The 24,205-nt window shown below is 42.9% G+C and overlaps 1 long non-coding RNA gene across 1 annotated transcript in view; it reads right to left on the reverse strand.

Moving 5' to 3' along the window:
* The window catches only part of LOC111965665 (uncharacterized), an 87,660-nt gene extending 63,988 nt beyond the window's left edge, over window positions 1-23,672 (reverse strand). Inside the window, exons 1-2 of the long non-coding RNA XR_002877546.2 lie at window positions 23,108-23,672; window positions 22,660-22,828 (exon numbers count right to left, since the gene is read on the reverse strand). This is a non-coding gene — a long non-coding RNA (uncharacterized lncRNA). The remainder of the gene's footprint in view (window positions 1-22,659; window positions 22,829-23,107) is intronic.
* Between the last annotated feature and the right edge of the window lie 533 nt (window positions 23,673-24,205).

Raw genomic sequence — 24,205 nt, forward strand, 5'->3', positions numbered from 1 at the left:
CACTAAGGGACAGATGGCTGTTCTGCTCCTGTGTCCCTCTTGCCGGTGCCTCCTCAGTCCTTGGCTCCCAATCTCCATCCTGCCTTGGCTGAGGGATCACACACACACACACACACACACACACACACACCACACACCACACACACACACACACACACACACACACACACACACACACACACACACACACACACACACACACACACACACACACACACACACACACACACACACACACACACACACACAACAGAGTGTTTGGACTCCCATTTATATTTATGTGTATATATTTTCTGAACTGCAAATAACCATTTAAGTGCTCTAAAGGTTCTTGATGTGATTATGGTTCCACATAAAGTGACTTCGGGAAGTATTCAGACCCTTGACTTTTTCCACGTTTTGTTACATTACAGCCTTATTCTAAAATGGACCAAAAAAATAAAAAGCCTCTTTTACAAATGTATAAAAAAACTAAAAAAACAATACCTATTTACATAAGTATTCAGACCCTTTTCTAAGAGACTTGAAATTGAGCTCAGGTGCATCCTGTTTCCATTGAGGAGGCACCGGCAAGAGGGAACACAGGAGCAGAGCAGCCATCTGTCCCTTAGTACTCTGCCACATGCATGCACAAAACACTCATATGCACACACACACACACACACACACACACACTCACTCACTCACTCACTCACATATATACACACACACGGTGCATCAACATACTTGTCTATAATCAGATTTCACACCCAAAATGTACACACTGCGCTTCGCTCCAAGAAAAGCTTTAGACCCACTGTTCCTCTTCCTTCCTACATCTGGCTGGAAGCCCACCATTGAAGTCACCCAGTTGACTCGCAGATGCCTCAAAATGGCCGCTGTGTAGTTGAATTTGCACTTCAACCAAAATGAATCCTGTCCAAATGGTTACGTGCAGGATGTGCTCTCTATCCATGGGGGTGTGCATATATGTATCTAAGGTGACATTGAGATTTGAATTTTTTGTGAGCCAGAGCGAAGCCAGCAMACATTTAGTTACAAACATGGAATTACAATATACATCAGTAACAAGTATATCACTGCATCAGACATTATACAACGCAAAAGTTGAATGTACACTATATATACACAAAWGTATGTGGACACCCCTTCAAATTAGTGGATTYGGATATTTCAGCCACACCCGTTGCTGACAGGTGTATAAAATCGAGCACACAGCCATGCAATCTCTATARACAAACATTGGCAGTAGAATGGCCTTACTGAAAAGCTCGGTGAATTTCAACKTGGCACCATCATAGGATGCCACCTTTCCAGTTCTTCAAATTTCTGCCCTGCTAGAGCTGCCCCGGTCAACTGTAAGTACTATTGTGAAGTGGACACATCTAGGTGAAACAACGTCTCACCTGCAAAGTTGTAGGCCACACAAGCTCACAGAACGGAACCGCCGAGTGATGAAGCGCGTAGCGCTGTCCTCAGTTGCAACACTCACTACCGAGTTCCAAACTGCCTCTGGAAGCAAAGTCAGCACAAGAACTGCTCGTCGGGAGCTTCATGAAATGGCAGAGCAGCCGCACACAAGCCTAAGATGACCATGCGCTATGCCAAGTGTCAGCTAGAGTGGTGAAGCTCGCCGCCATTGGACTCTGGAGCAGTTGAAACGCGTTCTCTGGACTGATGAATCACGCTTCACCATCTGGCAGTCYGACGGATGAATCTGGGTTTTCCGGATGCCAGGAGAATGCTGCCAGCCTCAACGCATGGTGCCGACGGTAAAGTTTGGTGGAGGAGGAATAATGGTCTGGGGCTGTTTTTCATGGTTCCGGCTAGGCCCTTAGTTCCAGCGAAGGGAAATATTAACGCTACAACATACAATGTCATTCTAAATGATTCTGTGCTTCCACCTTTGTGCCAACAGTTTGGGGAAGGCTCTTTCCTGTTTCAGAATGACAATGCCCCCGTGCACAAAGCGAGGTCCATACAATCTCGATCAGAAATGGTTGAGATTGGTGTGGAAGAACTTGACTTGCCTGCACAGAGCCCTGACCTCAACTCCATCGAACACCTTTGGGATGAATTGGAACGCAGACTGCAAGACAGGTCTAATCGCCCAACATCAGTGCCTGACCTCACTAATGCTCTTGTGGCTGAATGGAAGCAATCCTAGCGGCAAAGTTCAAATATCTAGTGGAAAGCCTTCCCAGAAGTGTGGAGGCTGTTATAGCAGCAAAGGGGGGACCAACTCCATATTAATGCCCATGATTTTGTAATGAGAAGTTCGACGAGCATGTCATGTCATGTTGATAGTAGCCCCTAGATGACAGGGGCGGGGAAGGGTTACCGGGTGGGTGGGGGTACAGACGGGTCTCACATAGGGCGATCCGGAGGTGGGCACCACGTGTGGGCTTGGTCGTCACCCACGCTAAGGGGGATGCCAATGGTCATTACCCAGTCCCTATCCTCCCCCAGCCACCGCACCCCAGCCACAGCGCCTTATTAGCAGGCCAGATAAAAGCAGAGCTTCCACCGAGCGCCTCTCATTTACTCTTTCTCTCCCTTCATTCTGACGGTCTTTTTCTTCCCCTGCACTGGGATGAAAAGATAAAGGCCTTTGAAAGAGAAGTTCAAAGCCTCGTTAGGCTAGAAAACAGAACAGTTTGTTTCTCAGTGTTCTCTCCCCAACACCAGCGTCTGGCACTGGCGTCACCCTGTGAGCTGTTACTGAGATATTTGCCTATATTGAGACGGTGAGAAAAACTGTTTTATGTTCCTGAATATGCCCCTGTAAAGCAGTAAGTTCCTCCATAACGAGCACAATGCTAATCACAGGCTAAAAAAGAYTTTATGACCCAAAACGCAGCAGCGATTCTGATCTAATGCTGATCTTATGAAGATACATAACACAAACATATGTGTACACAAACTGATGATTCAGCACAGTGCCATTCATAGAAACATAACATGCAATTGATGTATATTGTCAAAGCTGAGTAAGCTATATTGAATGTTCCTCATAATGAAGAAAAAGTGGCTCGACTAACAACACCTAACAGAGTAGTGTGTACAGTATATGTAGCCTGTGTGTTATTTAAGCCTACACCCCCCCCCACCAGCGTGTCACATAGTGACTGTGGCAATGCTTTCAYACAGTCAGACAGCCCGTCTCTGATTAATTCATATGTACAGACACATTCTGTATCATAATGGTAAGACCTTCAGACTATAGAATGCTCCCCCTCTAACTATGAATATATGCCATTTAGCAGACTCTTGAATCCAAATGTTAACGTGCGGGTGTTCCCCGGAATCGAGCATACTATCCTGGTGTTGCAAGCGCCATGCTCTACCAACTGAGCTACAGAGGACCTCTCTGTCCCCATTGGTTGTAAGTATGGTCAGGGCTGCTACTGTAAGAGGCAGATGTAGGAGAGGAAAGAGGGAGAGAGCTGGAGAAGAGAGAGAGGTGCAGCCCACAGCAAACACTCAATTATGTGGACACCCTCAGGGGCAACACATAGGCTTGTGAGGACTAGCTGCCTCACGACACACACACACTCACACACCAACGCGCACACACACACACACACATACATACATACATACATGCACACACACTCACATTAACGTAGACAGACACACACCCACACACAGGGTCAGAACATGCTAAACACACTCATAAACCACAGCGCACGCACACTCAGGACTTCCTTGAGTGCACACAGAAGAGCACAGCACAGGGAGTTCCGATTGCTTGAGATATGTGTTTTGTCTCTGAATAATAAAACACAGAGACCACAAACAGAGATGTGGTGTGGCTGCAGTGTGTTAATGTTCTGTGTTAGGGGTTGAGACCGAGCACAAAGACACAGCTCCAGGGTTAGAGAGTGGAGGGCGTGACAGTTTTGTGTATCCCTGCCTGGCTATKAAAACACAGCCCTTCATTCTAACCAAATGGAAACAAATAGCTGGCCCCCTCTGTTAAAGGGAATYATCCAAGATGGTGGCCAAAATCTCAGGAGGCCAAATCTGAGACTCAGACTACAGTAGGTTACTTAGAGAACCAGGGTGTGTTGGAGTTGTGAGGAATGGGAGCACAGTGTCCTCATTTCCCAGTGTAACCTTTAAGCAAGGCTGAAGTGTTTTGTGCTTATTCGTGTAACCTTTTCAGTCTCCCCTCAGCACTGTTCATCCCATTTATGACAGAGAGTCAGTTCTGCTGTTAGGGACTATTATTTGTTATTTATTTTTTGACAATTTCAACACATACATAAAACACTAGAGAAGTATTATGTATTTCAAACACCCCCACCATTTTTGGAGGACCTAAGCAACCATGTTTTGCACTCTTATTTTTACAGATATTTTGCGACATACAATTTTTTCACATACATGTTCTACACAGTATTACATGACAAAAATACATTTCAATATACACTGAGTGTACAAAACATTAAAGGACAACTGCTCTTTCCATGACATAGACTGACCAGGTGAATCCAGGTGAAAGCTACGATCCCTTATTGATGTCATTTGTTAAATCCACTTCAATCAGTGTAGATGAAGGGGAGGAGACAGGCWAAAAAAWKATTTTTTTTAACCTTAAGACAATTGAGACATGGATTGTATATGTGTGCCATTCAAAGGGTGAATGGGCAAGACTAAACATGTAAGTGCCTTTGAACRGGGTATGGTAGCTAGTGCCAGGCACACCGGTTTGTGTCAAGAACTGCAACGCTGCTGGGTTTTTCACACTCAACAGTTTCCCGTGTGTATAAAGAATGGTCCACCACCCAAAGGACATCCAACCACCTTGGACAACACTTGTAAGGGAAGGCCACTGGAGCCAACATGAGCCAGCATCCCCCGTGGAACGCTTTCGACACCTTGTAGTGCATGCCCAACGAATTGGGCAGTTCTGAGGGCTTTCAGGTGCTGTGATACTTACATGTATTCTGAATCCTTCTAATCTGATACTATCAAGAGATTGTAATATATATATATATAGTTGAAGTCAGAAGTTACGTACACTTAGGTTGGAGTCATTAAAACTAGTTTTTCAACCACTCCACAAATTTCTTGTTATCAAAGTATAGTTTTGGCAAGTCGGTTAGGACATCTACTTTGTGCATGACACAAGGAATTTTTCCAACAATTGTTTACAGAAAGATTATTTCACTTAAATAAACTCACTGTATCACAATTCCAGTGGGTCAGAAGTTACATACACTAAGTTGACTGTGCCTTTAACAGCTTGGAAAATTCCAGAAAATTATGTCATGGCTTGAGAAGCTTCTGATGGGCCTATTGACATCATTTGAGTCAATTGGAGGTTACCTGTGGATGTATTTCAAGGCCTACCTTCAAACTCAGTGCCTCTTTGCTTGACATCATGGGAAAATCAGCCAAGACCTCAGAAAAAAAATTGAAGACCTCCACAAGTCTGGTTCATCTTTTGGAGCAATTTCCAAATGCCTGAAGGTACCACGTACATCTGTACAAACAACAGTACGCAAGTATAAACCCAGCCGTCATACCGCTCAGGAAAGAGACGCGTCTCTTCTCCTAGAGATGAACGTACTTTGGTGCGAAAAAGTGCAAATCAATCCCAGAACACAGCAAAGGACCTTGTGAAGATGCTGGAGGAAACAGGTACAAAAGTATCTATATCCACAGTAAAACGAGTTCTATGTCTACATAACCTGAAAGGCCGCTCAGTTAAGGAAGGAGCCACTGGCTCCAAATCCGCCATTTAAAAGCCAGACTACGGTTGTGCAACTGCACATGGGGACAAAGACCGTACTTTTTTGGAGAAATGTTCTCTGGTCTGAAGTGAAACAAAAATAGAAACTGTTTGCCATAACGACCATCGTGTACGTTTGGAGGAAAAAGGGTGACGCTTGCAAGCCGAAGAACACCATTCCAAACATGAAGCACGGGGGTGGCTAGCATCATGTTGTGGGGGTGCCTTTGCTGCAGGAGGGCTGGTGCACGTCACAAAATAGATGGCATCATGAGGCAGGAAAATTATGTGGATATATTGAAGTAACATCTCAGACATCAGTCAGGTAGTTAAAGCTTGGTGCAAATGGTGTGGAAAAAATGACCCCAAAGCATATTTCCAAAAGTTGTGGCAAAATGGCTTTAAGGACAACAAAGTCAAGGTATTGGATGGCCATCACAAAGCCCTGACCTCTCATCCATAGAAAATGTTGTGGGCAGAACTGAAAAGGCATGTGCAAGCAAGGAGGCCTACAAACCTGATTCAGTTACACCAGCTCTGTCAGAAGGAATGGGCCAAAATTCACACAACCTATTGTGGGAGGCTTGTGAAGGCTACCCGGAAACGTTTGACCCAAGTTTAAACAATTTAAAGGCAATGCTACAAATACTAATTGAGTTGTAAACCGACCCACTGGGAATGTGATGAAGAAATAAAAGCTGGAATAAACTATTCTCTCTACTATTATTCTGACATTTCACATTCTTAAAATAAAGTGGTGATCCTAACTTCCTAAGACAGGGAATTTTGTCTCTGGACTTAACAATCAGGGAATTGTGAAAAACTGAGTTTAAATGTATTTAGCTCAGGTGTATGTAAACTTCCGACTTCAACTGTATATATCTATTTGCTAAGAGTATTATTATATTGCTAATTGATTGACCATGGCTTTCCATCTCGCCCAACAGTGCTATTTGTAGGGTTAGTTTTAAGTGAACGCTGTGATTTTTCCTGAACCTGTGAYCAGAAACAATTTACATAGGGGCAATACCATAACAAATGTTCTATTGATTCTATCTCTTTGCAGCAAAATCTGCAGGGCTGAGATGGTTGTATGCCCCATATATATATATATATAAACATTCTGTTGGTGGCCAGAATTTTGTATAATAATTTAAATAGAAAAACTTGATGTTTTGAATGGAGCATTGTTTGTGTGTCAGTTCAAAAACCATGTGCCATGGAATTGGAAAAAATCTGTATGACTCAACGGTCAACATTTTGGTCCTCAAAATGAACGTGGTATATTTTTGTATTCATGACAATTTTTTCCCACCAATTTTGGTCTTTAATATAGGGCAGACAAGCAAGGTCCCTACTTTCTACCCTTTTCACTTGTCTCCTCCATTTCTGCAGTAATGCTGCAATCAGTTGGTCATAACTTTGGATAGAGCAAACATTCCCATATATTTTTGATAGCTGCATGTGTTACATAACTTCACCATTCCTATTCATACTATCATTAGCAAAGATTTTTTTTAATGTAATAATCCATAAAGAATGATTTTTCATAAAAGTATATTTGAGTTTAACCMTAATATTTGTTGTAATATTTGATCTGTCTTTTCAGGAGGATGAAATTGAAATTGTAACCAGGTTTGTATTGCTTGTTTCAGAAAAGGCAATACTTTGAACAAGGTTTCATTTTCATGAAAGGTTGTAATCTGGATAAAGGCAAAAAGGCCATTTTTGAACAGCGGGTGAGCCATTCTTACTAATCTGCTGGAGGACCAGTTTGGGTTTAAGTATAACTTTTGTATGACTGAAGCTTTTAGTGAGAGGTTTAATGCTTTAATATTTAATCATTTTAGCCCCCCAAACTTGTATTCATTATATAAATAAGCACGTTTCACTTTGTCTGGCTTACCGTTCCAAATAAAGTKWAAMAWWWWTTTGCTCATATAATTTGAAAAACAAGTCGTCTGGAGTAGGCAGCAACATACATAGATAAGTAAACTGTAATATGACTAAAGAGTTYATTAGTGTGATTTTTCCCTAAATATACAGGTATTTAACTCTCCATGGTTGCAAGATCGGTCTATTTTTGAGTTGTTTCTATTGAAATGTGTTGTAGTGAGTTCATTTATTTCTTTAGAGATATGAATACCAAGTATGTCTACTTCACCATCAGAACATTTTATTGGTCAACTACAGGGTAATGTAAAAGTTGTGTGGTTTAATGTTCCAATACATAATATTATTAGGTTTTAGTCCAGAGAGGCCAAAGAAATTATCTAGATTGTCAATGAGACCATACAGGGATCCAGAYTGCAGACTTAAGAGAAAACTAGAGTCATTTGCATACATTGACATTTTTGTTTTTAAGCAGTGGGTTTCTAGCTCCTGATATTATTGTTGGATCTTATTTTAATAGCTAACATTTCGCGATGGCCAAAACAAATAGATATGGAGAGAATGGACAACCTTGCTTAACTCCTCTTGGTAGTTCACTACTTTCTGATAAGTAACCGTTATTTACTATTTTACATCTGGAGTTGCTATACATAACTTTAACCCATTGTATAAGAGATTCACAAAAATGTAAATAGTCCAGGCATTTATAAATACACATTCTAGTTGTATTTTATCAAAGGCCTTTTTGAAATCTGCTATGAAGACCAGGCCTGCTTTCTTTGATGTTTCATAGTGTTCTATTGTTTCATGTAATTGTCGTATATTATCACCAATGTACCATCAATGCAAAAACCCTGTCTGATCATGATTAATAATGTTCGGTAAAAYCTTTCTAATTTTATGTGCTATGCATTTTGCCAGGRGTTTTGCATCATAACATTGAAGTGTAAGGGGCCTCCAGTTTGTTAAGTGGACTGGATCTTTTATACTTACCACCTGGGTCCTGTTTCAGTAATAGTGAAATCAGACCTTCTTGCTAAGTATTTCATAGTCTACAATTTTTTGAAGATTCTAAAAGAATTTGGTAAATTTTTGTAATATATGACATCGTTCTTAAATAAGTTTCTCCAGTTCTTTTTGTTTTTCTCTAACTTATTCTGTGCCTCTGTGGTACAGTTTTCACTGTCATGTTAGTTCCTCTATTTCATTTTTTTATAATATTTTTTTTCTTCATTTTTTATAAATTTTTCACACCAAATACAAATATACACATACGAACAAAAATGTACAGATGTCCTCAAACAACAACTTAATTTTCTCTGCCCAGACCCGCATGCTCACACCTCCATCCCTAGTGCCTGCATTATTGTTTGCCACGTGGCCTTCAATTGTACCAATTAGTTTTTCTCGTCGCTCATACTATTTCAATATCTAAATAGTAAGTAATTCGATTTTTTCATTGTGTTAATGATGGCAGATTAATTGATTTCCACGTTTTTAATRTACGGTCTTTCAAAAGGGTGATGAGAAAATAATTGCCCAGCCCATTGGGTATCTCATTACACACTCATATGCCATGTCTTGAAATATGCAGGCAGACTGACTAAAAGTAAGTTTACATTTGAATACTTCTGACATCCAACTTTCTAGCTCTGCCCACAAATTCCGGACATAGCATTCCCAGAAAGCATGGATTATTGAGTTATTGGTTAAATCCCAGGCTGTGTCGCAGTCAGCGTTGACCGGGAGACCCACGAGGCGGCACACAATTGACCCAGTGTTGTCCGGGTTAGGGGAAGGTTTGGCCGGCCGGAATGTCCTTGTCCCATCGCACYCTAGTGACTCCTTGTGGCAGGCTGRGCACCWGCACGCTGACACGGTCGGCAGTTGTACGGTGTTTCCTCCGACACATTGGTGCGGCTGACTTCCGGGTTAAGCGAGCAGTGTGTCAAGAAGCAGTGCGGCTTGGCAGGGTCGTGTCTCGACTTTCGCCTCTCCYGAGTCCGTTTGGGAGTTGCAGTGATGAGATAAGACTGTAACTACCAATTGGATATCACGAAAAAGGGGTAAAAAGTAAAAACAMRTTTTTATAAAAAATAAAGACATCATTCTTCCGTTGTGCTGTAGAATTTGTGCATTTTGTCTCTATAATACATTTTATACAATAATTTATACTGGATTAAGCGTACATTTTCGTTAACTGTAATCTCGTTAGTTGTGTTCCAACATTTGCTCTATACTGTAACAATATCAGTTGTTTTAAAATCTTGGTTCCAATAGTTTATATTTTTTTATAAAAGATTGTCAGTTCTATAGGCTCTCTGCAAGGTTGCTCAGATGTCCAAAAGATTTCAAATCGACATTTTGTGTAAAACTTTTAAGTTGATGTATTTGAAAATATCTACATTGGTCAACCCAAAATTGCTTTTTAAAGCTTTCATGGAAATAAAGGTATTTCCTACTAACAGGTTATTTATGGTTTTAGTTTTCCATGTGGGCCAATTTATCGATGAATTCTGAAGATCTATCCAAGGATTATTCCATAAGGTTGTGTTAGTTCCTATATTTCCTTTGTTAATCTAATCTCTATTGACCAGAGTAGTGAATTGCATGGGGATATACAGTATGTGTGTTATGTAGGAAATAGTCAGTCATAAATGATTTTGTCTTGGTTTATTATTGTTATATCAAGGCCTCTCTCTCTCTCTCTCTCTCTCTCTCTCTCTCTCTCTCTCTCTCTCTCTCTCTCTCTCTCAAAACACACACCAACTTCCTTGGAGATAGAGGACTGCTCATTTGGTCCTCCCTGACTCTGTCTCCTCCTCTCCCCTCTGTTCCAATCAAACCCCTGCCTCTATAGGGCCCTTCTCTCCGGGGCCCCCGATGAGTGTGTCTGTTCCTGCTGTGGCCCCCATAGCAGTAGAGAGTGTGTCAGGGAGGAACCTCCGAGGCCCCTGCTGACTGATCCCATGCTTATTTGGGTTTTGTTGCCGTGGCAGCATCTCATTATGTAAATGATCTCTCCTCCTGAGAGAGTGAGAGACAGAGAGAGGTGGATAGAGGGAGAGGGAGAGAGAGAGAGAGAGAGAGAGAGAGAGAGAGAGAGAGAGAGAGAGGCAGGAGGTGTAGCTGTGATGTTCACCAATCCAGACTGTGTAAAATCGGCTTCAGGGACCAGCGAAGGATTGCTGCTATATTTAGAAATCATCCCCACAATGTATTTTTTTGCCTCCCCAAAACAGAAAGCCATCTCCCCCAGTTAAGACTCTGCAATGCGCATCGGGTTCACACCAAACACACTAACACACACATTACATCTTTTCGATTGAGCAGTTGATAATAATTTAAGAGATTAATTCATCCTTRATCTCTAGCCCCATTCTATCCTTTCTGTGTCCATTCCCATCCGTAATGTGCTTCACTCTGAATGCAATTCTCGTCTTCTCTCATCTCATCTGAGGAGCAAAAYTAAATGTTTGTCTCTGAAGAATAGGCCCTAATAGAAATCTATATTATGTTTCTAGCTCCAGGGAAGTCAATACWTAGCAGAGAGATCCTTTAAACCTTAGAATATTTCTATTGAATTACCTACTCAAGGTGTCCTATCATAATCTGATCCTATTAAATGGCTGATCTTCTGATGTCACCTGCTCCCCTTCTTATTTCCACTCCTGTCATTGGACATGGCAGTTCTAATTAGTGGCTTAACCAAATCCCCTTGATTACTTTGCAGTGGTCTTTGACAGTGATCTGCTGCTGCCTGTCACACACCTGTGCYAGCCAGGACACACACACAGTGCAGTTTAGAGCAGATGGAGAGCCAGTCAGCCGATGCAGAGCCTCCACCTCCTCCCAAACCGGAGCTCTGCTACCCTGGCCTACCCCGCGCGGACAAAAAGCAGTTAAAACACACACACGCACTTATCCCACCGACTGCTGTCAATACTGTTTTCTCCTCCAATCAGAGAGCAGCTTGCCGTCTGAAGGTCTGCCCACTCTCTCTACCGGCCAGCCTATAGCAGCCCACAGAGGAACMAAACAGCTCTGACACACCCAAACAAGGTACCCACACACAGACACACACACTCAACAATGGATCTCATAGGTCTCTTGTGGGGGTGTGCACGTCTGAATCCTGATGAAACTGCCATTTTGAGTTGAGTGACCCGCAGATCAATGTAGTCAATAGCATTAACCACCATATAACAAACAAAGCAGGCTGGGCATGGGGGAGTCATGCCTTGAATTAATGACATCGTTAGGTTCTAATTCTTCAGAGTAAATAACTCACGGACACTAGAGAAGCTAATTCTTCCCAAAGGGTCGATACAGCTGTAATTCAGACAAAGACATGTTTCCACCACTACAAGTATATATACTCCACTTTAGGCACTCCTCCTTCTCTCCAATCCTTACATCTTATGGTTCGACAGGAAGAGGGTGATAGGATAATAAACCATAATTTCTCCCTYCAGGGGATCTGACCTGACCTCAACCCCTCCTTCGCCTAATCCACAGATGTCCATCCGCTTCCCCTATAGCAATCCTGTGACCTCCTCTCGTCCACCCAACACATTCCAAAGCCATCTGTCTTTCTACAGAGAACCATTAACCTCTGACATAAAAAACAGYCTCTTTCACTCCTTTACATACTATGCTTATGCATATAACAATGTTCAAAGTTGACCCCGAATCCAACAACATGCAGAGCTCAAACTGCTTTCTCCACTTGAATAGGACCGACTAATGCTATAGTATGCTGCCTGCRCTCTCAACGCTCCACTCTCACTCAACCCTCAGCCAGCCGACGATCCTACACATTCAGCACTACAGAGGAGCCTAATTCGCCTTGTCTTGAAAATGTGTTTTAAGGCATGCCAAGTGCTAATGGTATAAATTTAGGTTGTGTTGTCTTCGTCCCGGGAACTTGGCGTAGTCTGTGGGCTGCTGAAAGCTGACGCGAGGAGGCCCAGCATTGATTTCAATGCGCTGGTTAWATGAGCTGCTGGACAAGGGAAGCGGGAAGAAAATAATCCCGCTATAACATCCCCAGCCCAGGCGGCGGGTTAATGGTAAGGAGATGGCAGCCTGTCACTCGGGTTAGCGCACACCAGGCTAATCAGAGCCAAAGAGTCTTTGGCCAGCTCAGGCTTTATAGCCACGGCTATGTTAATGCTTATGTAAACACTAACGCTAACTACGCTAATGCTAATCTCAGCCACATCAAAGCCAGAGGCGACCACACTCAACTACAGTACAGCCCTCTGGCCCACACTACGCTGCTTTGCTCTCCCCTCAAGCCCTGCTTTATTATTCTCCAGCCTACAGCCCACTGTTCTGTTTATTACCACTGGCCCCAGYCTTATTGCCTCCCATTCTTACCTCGCCTTAATCCAACTTTAATTAGTGTGTGTCCGGACTATCTATTAATCCTCCGGCTTCCTGGTTTAAAWTGGAGCATCCATCCACCGGGGCCGGAAAAGCCTTTTACACTACATGACTTCTAGACCTTGATATCACGTGGACAGGAGTCAGGACACCGGCACCAGCACTGAGGATGATGTTCCGAAACTGAAGAAGTCACTGAAATGAGACTGAAATCGTGGCTGAAATGAGAAACTGAAATKGTCCTTTTTTGAATATCTGAAATTATGCAGTGCAGTGTGGTTGTGATTCAGCTCCAACAGGCTAGGCTAGCGCCCAGCTCTCTTCCACTGCCTGAGGCTGCTTAGTGACCTTTGACCTTCTGATAATTGCTTCTGTGGCCTCACTTCACCCCTCAACTGACAACAAATCACTGCCTCACCAGAGGTGTCCCCTGCCAGMCGTAGTTGGACATAATGACATAGAATAGTGAAGCAGCTGTAATTAAAAATTGAACATTCACACTATGGTCGTGTTTCCTTGCTCAGATGAGTCAACGCAACACTCAATGGGTGAATTCCTGCCAGTTCATGCTGGGTTCATAGCCGAAAAAAAGTGTCCCAGTTGTCCCAAAAAATGACGGTGCACACGGATGTGGAGTAACCACCTGTGTTGGCGAAATGGCTGCAAACTGCGGAGCGTTGTAGTAGCTCTCCCCCACCTGGCTCACACARCAACGCTGCTCAATTAGCAAACAAATGAAACAAAACTTTTAATCATTTTGAGACTACAGGAAATAGGTTGACTGCTATGTTAAACAACTGCAGTCACAGTTGCCTTGCTTGTCAACAGCCTTCTGGCTATTGTAGTCTTTTGACTGCAGAAAAACAGGAATCGAAAGTTGAGGCAGGCATGCGAGGGAGGGGCAACTTATATTGAACACGGCTTGTACTGTATATTGATCAGGAACTAAAGCCTGCTAGAGGGAAAGATTCTTTAAAAATCTAGCTAAGAGGACCTTTGCCTTTCAGATACAATTATCTCTCATTCAGCTGATACTGTATCTCAAATTATTGTTAGTGTAGGATAGGACAACTCTGTATCTACTACATACTGTACATTGAAACTGATTACATTTCTTTGTCTTGTCCATCTAAAGCTTTGCTCCACTTGTAATTCAGCTGTGCCTCTCATACTGTCTGTCCCCTTGGTCCTTCTTCCCTGTCCTCTGTCGATAACGGCGACATATCAGCAGCCAGCCACCTGCTCCCTGTGGACCCTGTGTGTCACTATCTGTGTCACGTTGTCACTGGGTCCGTTCTTAACACTCAAACTAATGGCTGTGGCTCCCTGTGCTCCGTCTCATTCAAAGGGGTTAAACTGATGGCTGTGTGTACTCCATCTCATTTAAAGGGCTTAAACTGATGGCTGTGGCTCCCTGTGCTCCGTCTCATTTAAAGGGGTTAAACTGATGGCTGTGGCGCCCTGTGCTCCGTCTCATTAAAGGAGTTAAACTGATGGCTGTGGCTCCCTGTGCTCCGTCTCATTAAAGGGGTTAAACTGATGGCTGTGGCGCCCTGTGCTCCGTCTCATTTAAAGGGTAAAACTGATGGCTGTGGCGCCCTGTGCTCCGTCTCATTCAAAGGGGTTAAACTGATGGCTGTGGCTCCCTGTACTCCGTCTCATTTAAAGGGCTTAAACTGATGGCTGTGGCGCCCTGTGCTCCGTCTCATTTAAAGGGTTAAACTGATGGCTGTGGCTCCCTGTGCTCCGTCTCATTTAAAGGGTTAAACTGATGGCTGTGGCGCCCTGTGCTCCGTCTCATTTAAAGGGATTAAACTGATGGCTGTGCGCCCTGTGCTCCGTCTCATTTAAAGGAGTTAAACTGATGGCTGTGGCTCCCTGTGCTCCGTCTCATTTAAAGGGTTAAACTGATGGCTGTGGCTCCCTGTACTCCGTCTCATTTAAAGGGGTTAAACTGAGTGGTTGGCTCCCTGTACTCCGTCTCATTTAAAGGGGTTAAACTGATGGCTGTGGCTCCCTGTACTCTGTCTCATTTAAAGGGGTTAAACTGATGGCTGTGGCTTCCTGTGCTCCGTTTCATTTAAAGGGCTTAAACTGATGGCTGTGGCTCCCGTGCTGCGTCTCATTTAAAGGGGTTAAACTGATGGCTGTGGCTTTCTGTGCTTCGTCTCATTTTAAGGGGTTACATTAAGGGCTGTGGCTCCCTGTGCTTGGTCTCATTTAAAGGGCTTAAACTGATGGCTGTGCTCCCTGTGATCCAAATCATTTAAAGAGCTTAAACTGATGGCTGTGGCTCCCTGTGATCCAAATCATTTAAAGAGCTTAAACTGATGGCTGTGGCTCCCTGTACTCCGTCTCATTTAAAGGGCTTAAACTGATGGCTCTGGCTCGGTGTTGCTTAAAGGGTTACAGCTAAATGAGTCAGCTCTGACACACATCTACTCTATCTGTCGGACAGCTGAGCTCCTAACTCCATCCTCACGGTGCCTCTGATTGGCTGATCCCCCTCTGTTCCTATCGCATTGCCTTCTATACCAACATTGAGATTATGAGGATTGTCAYACACCTGGCAGAGGTATTACTCAGGTAATATTTCACTCTGGGTGATGTACTATGGTTCATCTCTGTCTGGTGGAAAGCAGAGAAAGCATACAAGGCTCTCTTTCGTCAAGATAGCTCCTGTGGGACAATAATAAATAAAGCTAGCCATGAGTGKCCCAATTTCTTGCTGACGTGGTCAGTGTGCTAGATTTAGTCCTAATAGGCCAGTCAGACAAAACAAACAGCTTTTCCTAAATGGGGGACATGGCCATGTCTTGCCTGTCCGCATCACAGTCCCACTATGGAGTAGCCTTTGTGGAATAGGRGGTTTCATGTGAATGGGCAGTAACCTATGTAGCCTACTGCACATTTATCTTATATGTCAGTACGGCCGCTACGAAAACACAATAAAAATTTGACACCACCCAAAATGCATGAACACACGTAGGGGCATGTACTCGGAAATATTATAATATCCTGGCTCTGTATAAAAGAGGTCATTGTCATCAGCACAGTTTGACACACATAACCACAATTATGGAGGATTATCTTTAGATAGGAAAAAAAATATCAGAGTGGGGTAGCGCATTTCTGGATCTAAAACAATCCAAACTCCGCTGTAATCCAAACATTCTGAATCGATACATAATCCCACACCTACATGAAAGAGGTCCTGTGATCCTTTCAGCCATTACTTTGATAAGAGACCCGGGGTTTAGAAATAATAAATAAATATTTTAGATCAGTCATGACACGAATAACCGACTTCCAGCCAAAGCCATCTTTACGGATAATCACATAAGTACCCTTTCAAGCCTGACTTGCTACAATCCCCCTACAGTTCATCACTACATCTAATTTGAGTCAAATCCACACCTACATACTCTCAAATCCTGCCCATTGGCACTGTGTGAGCATTTCAATATCTGGGAATGAATGAATGATGAAGACGAGAAGCGAGGCTGTGTTTTCACTCCTGGCCCTCTCTTGAATGAGGATTAAAGCATACCAATGAACACAGAGGCAGCCAAATGATGTGGACGATTTAGATCTGTACCAAGGGACCAACGGTAGACCATGATGTCAGGGGTCAGGGGTCAGAGGTACGGATGAATAGAGAGAAGGAGAATGAGAGGGAATGAGGAAGAGCTTTATAGAAACCCATTCACCTCATAAAACACACAGCTTTCAGGATTGGCACGGACCTGACTGGCTGACGCATCATAGCAGCCAGGTATTTAGGGGATTTTAACGGCAGGTCACTGACCCCGGCCACACAATGATGAAATGACAGAGGAGCTAGATCTACTCTACCTAGTACCTTTTTGGTGTCATTGTTAAGGGGATGACACACACTGCGTGGTAAGGCCTTGCACCCATGGATGGATACTGGAATGAACTGACTGAAACCAACCAGGTCAGTCACGGCAACTTTACTGAATGAAGAAAAACTCCTGGAAATGGTAATGTTGACAAATCACTTCACCGAAGGACCATGACACTTTATTAATCACATATGCCAACTCACACAACACCCAAGTCTATATGCATTGTGGATACTGAAGCCTACATTTGGGTGCTGAATGGTGTTCCACTCCTCTAAGGGCTGAGGACAAAGCAGGACAAAGCAGGACAAAGCAGGACAAAGCAGGACAAAGCAGGACAGATAGACAGACAGAAAAGCACCACTTACAGTGCATCGCCAGCTAGCGAGGCTGTCCGTCAGTGCCCACACTGCCCGGGCACGACGGGCAGAGCGAGGAGCTGGAGAGACAGGACCCCTAACCTTCCCAAACATCTCAGGGCGGCGCGGCGCGATGCAGAGTGGCAGGTCTCTGATGCGCGGCTGCGAGCCAGCCTCCTCGGGGCAGCGTAGCCGGATCTGCGTCAGCAACCGTGAGAATTGTCTGACAGGGCACACCGGCCCTGGCGCTGCCGACACGACATCTCCCTCCACATCTAGTCTATACCCTGGGAAATCGACTTAGAAAATGTCCTGTTTGCGGTGTTTACACACAAGCATAACTACAACATGAACAAGTATAAAAATACGAACTACATGTACTGCTGAGTGCAAGTAAGTTTATGTTTCGCTTTATTTCATTGGGTTATATACTCTATGTCAGACATACTGTGCATGACCACATCATTGTGAAGCGAAGACATGATGAGACGTTGTACGGCGATCCTGCCTGGTTCATTCAGCGGCGTACAGTCAAACTATACTCTACTTGCAATATCACTCAAAATTCAACACATCCCGTAGAGACTTACAAACTTTCCACTTACATTTCTGAGGTTTTCCACTTTGCGGTGAGTTTCCACTGCAGCTGTCCGTCAAATCACATAGAAAAGCACTTTTTCCCTCTTTAACGATTGTGGGGTAAATAACTACTTTAGAAGTGAGTGACATAAGATCAAGTCTAAATATTTTTGCTTGACGGAATGGTATAGCCTACTGTTCTCACTTCTCAGCGACTAGTTAGTGAGTTAGCGCCATAACATCACCCAACAGCAGTGTTAAGCCAACAGCATATCCCCAGCATGGCGATTTTGTGTAAAAGATAACAAACCTCTTTAGCACTATTCTAATCTCCACCTTTGTCTTTGCTGAAAGCGACCCCATCCTATTTAAGTGGGCTTCCGAGAGAGCCAGCCAGCTACTAGATCAAAAGATGGTAATGATACTGTAGGCAGCGTGTTGTTTAGCCAATGAGATTAGAGCAGGTGTCACAGCAGAGCAGGGGAGAGCTGTCTCCTTTGTGATTCATGAAGCAGTGTCTCCAAACTCTGGATATCTATTGATTGGCCAACGTGGCTGCCCTGGGCTGAATTAATATGGCGGCAAATATGCAAGAGTTATGCCTTCTGCTCGGTTTATGCCGTTAAAGAGGCACTGACAGAGACAACAAAAGAGGTCTGAGAGTCTATAAAAAAGCAGGCCACAAAGAAGCCTGGGAGAGAGAGAGTACTATGTTAAAGGGGATGCCACGTTTGATAAGTGCATTCTGTAAAAGAATATTCGAAAACCCACGACACATACGATAACAAGAGGCTTTATGGTCAAAGACTAGAAAAGAGAGACGAGAAATGTCAACATAATGACTTTATGTAAACAAGCATTGATCCCGTTGATTTCCCAGGCTCTGGGATGCTGGGGTTGAGGCCAGGATAATGGGTACGCTTCCATATACCACTCTGTCCGGACAACTCAGGCTCACCAGGGCACGGGGAAGCTCACAAACTGATTTGCCTGCTTTGATATTGGAGGGAGGCTTTATCCCTGCCTAAGACATGGTTTTCTCTCGCTACCATTCTGTAAATCACATGTAATAGCACAGGATGTACTCCTATCTTGTGAAGCATGACCTTTCACTGAGGGAGCCAACGCACAGAGAATAGATAGCATTTCTTCTTATCCCTCTATTCTGTTACTGTCCTGCTACTCACAGACATACTCCCTTTTTAATGGGAAYAGAGCGCATTGGGGCTTGATTTAATCCGTAGCACTAAGATCCGCGTTATAGGACAATTTAAATGTAAAAGGCAATGTTCCTAGCGTTCGCGAGGACGACATTAACGGTAAACACTGCATACGTGGGCTCATTCAGAAATTACCATTCCGTTTCAATCGCGCTATAACGCGGATCTTCAGCGCTACGGATTGAATCGAATCCTTAAAAAACATCCACAATCAAAGAGTTTGGTGAGATGTGCTAGCATTTTGTCGAACTGTTATGCAAGCGTAGGGCTTAAATCTAGGCCTGGAACTTCATTCCATTATTCCCAGGGTTTAACTCCCTTCCTCAATCCCATATTGTTCTYAAAAAGAGCAGTGGAATTGATCCAAAGCTTAACTCCAAAGACAGTTAATAAAAAGTGATGGTCATATGAACTATTATTGACATCTCTAATACACAGTGCTATATGCATGTTGGATCGTTCACTTTCCTCTATAGGTGCTGGTTAGTGTCTGGGGCTAAAATAAAATAAAGTTTATTAAAACTTTAGTTGATCTAACCACTTCTGATGTACAGTACCAGTCAAAGGTTGGGACACACCTACTCATTCAAGTGTTTTTCTTTATTTGTACTATTTTCTAAATTGTAGAATAATAGTGAAGACATCAAAATTATGAATTAACACATATGGAATCATGTAGTACCCCAAAAAAGTGTAAAACAAATCAAAATATATTTTAGATTTTAGATTCTTCAAAGTAGCCACCCTTTGCCTTGATGACAGCTTTGCACACTCTTGGCATTCTCTCAACCAGCTTCATGAGGAATGTTTTTCCAACAGTCTTGAAGAGGTTCCCACATATGCTGAGCACTTGTTGGCTGCTTTTCCTTCACTCTGCGATTCAACTCATCCCAAACCATTTAAATTGGGTTGAGGTCGGGTGATTGTGGAGGCCAGCTCATCTGATGCAGCACTCCATCACTCTCCTTATTGGTCAAATAGCCCTTACACAGCCTGGAGGTGTGTTGGGTCATTGTCCTGTTGAAAAACAAATGATAGTCCCACTAAGCATTAAACAGACGGGATGGTGTATCGCTGCAGAATGCTGTGGTAGCCATGCTGGTTAAGTGTGCCTTGAATTCTAAATAAATCACTGACAGTGTCAACAGCAAAGCATTCCCACACCATCACACCTCCTCCATGGTTCACGGTGGGAACCACACATGCGGAGATCATCCATTCACCTACTCTGTGTCTCACAAAGACATGGCGGTCAGAACCAACAATCTCAAATTTGGACTCCTCAGACCAAAGGACAGATTTCCAACGGTCTAATGTCCATTGCTCGAGTTTCTTGACCCAAACAAGTCTGTTCTTCGTATTGCTGTCCTTAGAGCAGTGGTTTCTTTGCAGCAATTCGACCATGAAGGCCTGATTGACACAGTCTTCTCTGAACAGTTGATGTTTGGATGTGTCTGTTACTTGAACTCTGTGAAGCATTTATTTGGGCTGCAATTTGAGGTGCAGTTAACTTTAATGAACTTATCCTCTGCAGCAGAGGTAACTCTGGGTCTTCCTTTCCTGTGGCGGTCTTCATGAAAGTCAGTTTCATCATAGCGCTTGATGGTTTTTGCGACTGCACTTGAAGAAACTTTCAAAGTTCTTGAAATCTTCCGTACTGACTGACCTTCATGTCTTAAAGTAATGATGGCTGTCGTTTCTCTTTGCTTATTTGAGCTGTTCTTGCCATAATATGGACTTGTTTTTTTACCAAATAGGGTTATCTTCTGTATACCACCCCTACCTTGTCACAACACTACTGATTGGCTCAAACACATCAAGGAAAGAAATTCCACAAATTAACTTTTAACAAGGCACACCTGTTAATTGAAACATTCCAGGTGACTACCTCACAAAGCTGGTTGAGAGAATGCCAAGAGTGTGCAAAGCTGTCATCAAGGCAAAGGGTGGCTACTTTGATGAATCTCAATTATAAAATATATTTTGATTTGTGTAACACTTTTTTGGTTACTACATGATTCCATATGTGTTATTTCATAGTTTGTCGTCACTATGATTTTACAATGTAGAAAATAGTAACAATAATGAAAAACCCTGGAATGAGTAGGTGTGTCCAAATGTTTGACTGGTACTGTATAATGCTGTATTATGACAAGGATACTGTGTGTGTGTGTGKGKGKGGGGGGGGGGTCAACCCAGACCTAGGGGTCTGGAAAGTGCAATGGTAACTTGAGGTGAGAACATCTCAATGAGTGAAAGCATGCACAAGTCAACTGCATTAGGCTGCAAGTCCAATTTACCAGGCAAGTGGTAAAGCAATGGTCTGAATAAAAAAGGAAAACAATTATTGGAGGACAAAGAAAAAGGTCCACACTCTTACTGTTGGCGCTGGAGAAATGTCACAGAATAACATGTTTGGAATATAGTCTATTAGACATGCATTAAACCAACAATATATGTGAGGTCAAACTGAGCCCTATTCATCTGTTTAGGACGAATCAAATAAAGCAGGAAACATGACAACCAGGGAAGCTGGTGGTTATAATTCAAATATAATATTGGTTTTAATCATGATCATCTTTCAATAAGCACATAATCAAAACAAACATTCCTTTCAATGGAATCATAGGCTATTAATAAATTCAACATAGCCTGCAGTACTAAAATAAAGCAGATGAATCCTGAATAAATTATTTTGTAATTGAATATGACTCCACATTGGCTGCCTCTTTGTCAGTTTCCAGGATGCTGTTGGATACATTCTGTTTTGATGGGTTGCCTTGCCATTGATTGCTTCAATTGACAAAAATACGCATTCATCAAAACAAAGGGATGAAAGCCTGTGCATGCAAGCCTCCAAACTGTCGTGGACAACCTCGGTGTAGAGCGCGCACATCGACTAATCTCGCTGAGGTTTCTCTGGCAACCTTGCCTCCCTTTGTCTCCATGGCAATGGCTCGCCAGTTTACATCCCGACACGAAGCGAGGCTTTTCTAGAGACGTGCAGAGGCTAATTTTTACGCAATGGGTCATTAGCGCACGAGCTACCAAAACAAATGGTGTGCCCACGTCATATTAGCGTAGAACTCCCCTGTGTGTGATTAGAATGTGATGTTGAAAGCTGGGCAAATGCAAACCCACGTAAAAAGATGCAAGCAAGAACAGGGGGGATTTCAAACGGATGCCAGTGACATTGTTGTTCACTGCCTTCACATTAAAGCGACAGCACGACCATTGTTCATGTAGGTTAACCAATGCTCATTAAAATGCACTACATTGTTCGATTTTCATTATGATTCTTGGTTTTGTATTAATTAATGTAATATTGGCAGATATTTGTTTAAATAAYGAAACCAATAAATGTGATACACTACTTGCGTAATCATTAGGTTATAAGCAGGTTATAACACGTGCTAATTCTAGATGGCTACTGGTTGAGTCTGAAATGACACCAGCAAGCCACATATGCCGCGCCATTCAGTAGCTGGCCTACTATTGTTTTCAGAAATCTCAAAGGGCGAGCAGAGGATGTGTGGGAGATGAATGAGCGCACGGTCGCTTTAAACCAGTGATTTAGGAGCAGCAATCTGTGCGTTGCAAGGCTTGCCTCTTACCCTTGGAAGCATCCTTATCTTCTTTTGGCTTCGCCACTTTTCCGCTCATAGATCCCAGTTTGGATGTGTAATTCCCGATTTAGACAAGAATGAAAATCCTTTTAATCGCTTGCAGACAATTTCTTCAATGAAATCCTTTCCAAAGCTACCAGGTGCTGAGATAAGGGTTCTGTTAGACAATTAGAAAACAGTGCAATTAGTCTTTAAGGTTTTATTTTGATGAAGCAAATTGTATCAAGAGAGAACTACAAACAACGCAAACCTGTGGGGCTGTATGATTCCATGTATGACGCCGGCTGTCAATGGATATATCCAGTTATTGATACATTCTACTCACATAGCCTACACAATTGAGTTCACAAAGCGCGTCTGAAAAATTGGTAAAGAAACGCCTTGGTATCCATGGACCATCACCACCATAAAATCGTTTGAATCTAGTTTGTCTTACCTTATCTCCTCCACGTTTTCTGCTACATCAATGCACATTGATAAAGAAAAACGCTTCCAACATGAATCCCGCTATGTTGCATGCAAAAATCACGACCTTCTCGGTTGTGTCAAAGGAACTGAAAAAAAAACTAAGAAAATAAGAGCGGGGCTTTCATGCGCGTGTCAGTCGACGTCAAAGAAAAACGGAAAGTGCATCAAATTAAGATTACATCAAAGGAGCAAACGTCTCCACATGGGGTATCCGCAAATGCCATCCACTACAACTGACGCAACCAGGTTTCTTGAAGCCTATGGTGACTATTCTATTCAACACGAGCTCTTCCAAGGCATTTCACACGCTGGAAAATATAGCACACAGATCAACAGGATCCACAAAGTGAACGCTGTATTCCATCCCTAACGCACATGCACAGTCGGTGATGCTACGTTTAGCTCTATACGTTTAATAAAATACATGCATTTGGGGCATGAAAATCAATTGTTTATAAATCCGCTTCGATACACCGTTGCTCTAAACGCGCGCGTTGGATGGGGAGCGTGAGGAGCGCTGTGACCTAGGCGTCAACTAGCCTACTGTAGAATCAAGAAGAGTGGCCGGGCAGCAGATTACGCAGCATTGACAAGCACTATCTATTAAATTGTTTGCTTGTTGTAGGCTAGTGTTTACTTATAAAACAGTCTTAAGGAAACCAATAGCCAAAATAAGCGTGCTATTTTTTTTACCTACATATGGACAAACCAATTTTCACGATGCATTATATGATATTATGGTTAGCCGTTTGCTATTCGAATCATCTGTACACTTTGAAACAATTCAGCGACTAATAAAGTAAATAACCTTTACGCACAAGTGCCAATTGCCGAAAAAGTCCCAAAAGACGCTCTTTATATCAAATATCGTTGACATACATACTGTTACAGGCCAGTTAAATCAGACAATTTACAGTATTATATATATAGTCCAAAGTATTCCAAGTAGTCCAAGCAAGCATATAGCCCATAAATCGCAGTCCACGGAAACTGGAGCAAGTCCCAAAGCCACTAAAGGAAATAACTCACCTGGATGCACGAGATGGAGAGGCAAAAACTGTTGAAT

This window comes from Salvelinus sp. IW2-2015, linkage group LG6.2 (genome assembly GCF_002910315.2).
Source record: "Salvelinus sp. IW2-2015 linkage group LG6.2, ASM291031v2, whole genome shotgun sequence".
NCBI lineage: Eukaryota > Metazoa > Chordata > Actinopteri > Salmoniformes > Salmonidae > Salvelinus > Salvelinus sp. IW2-2015.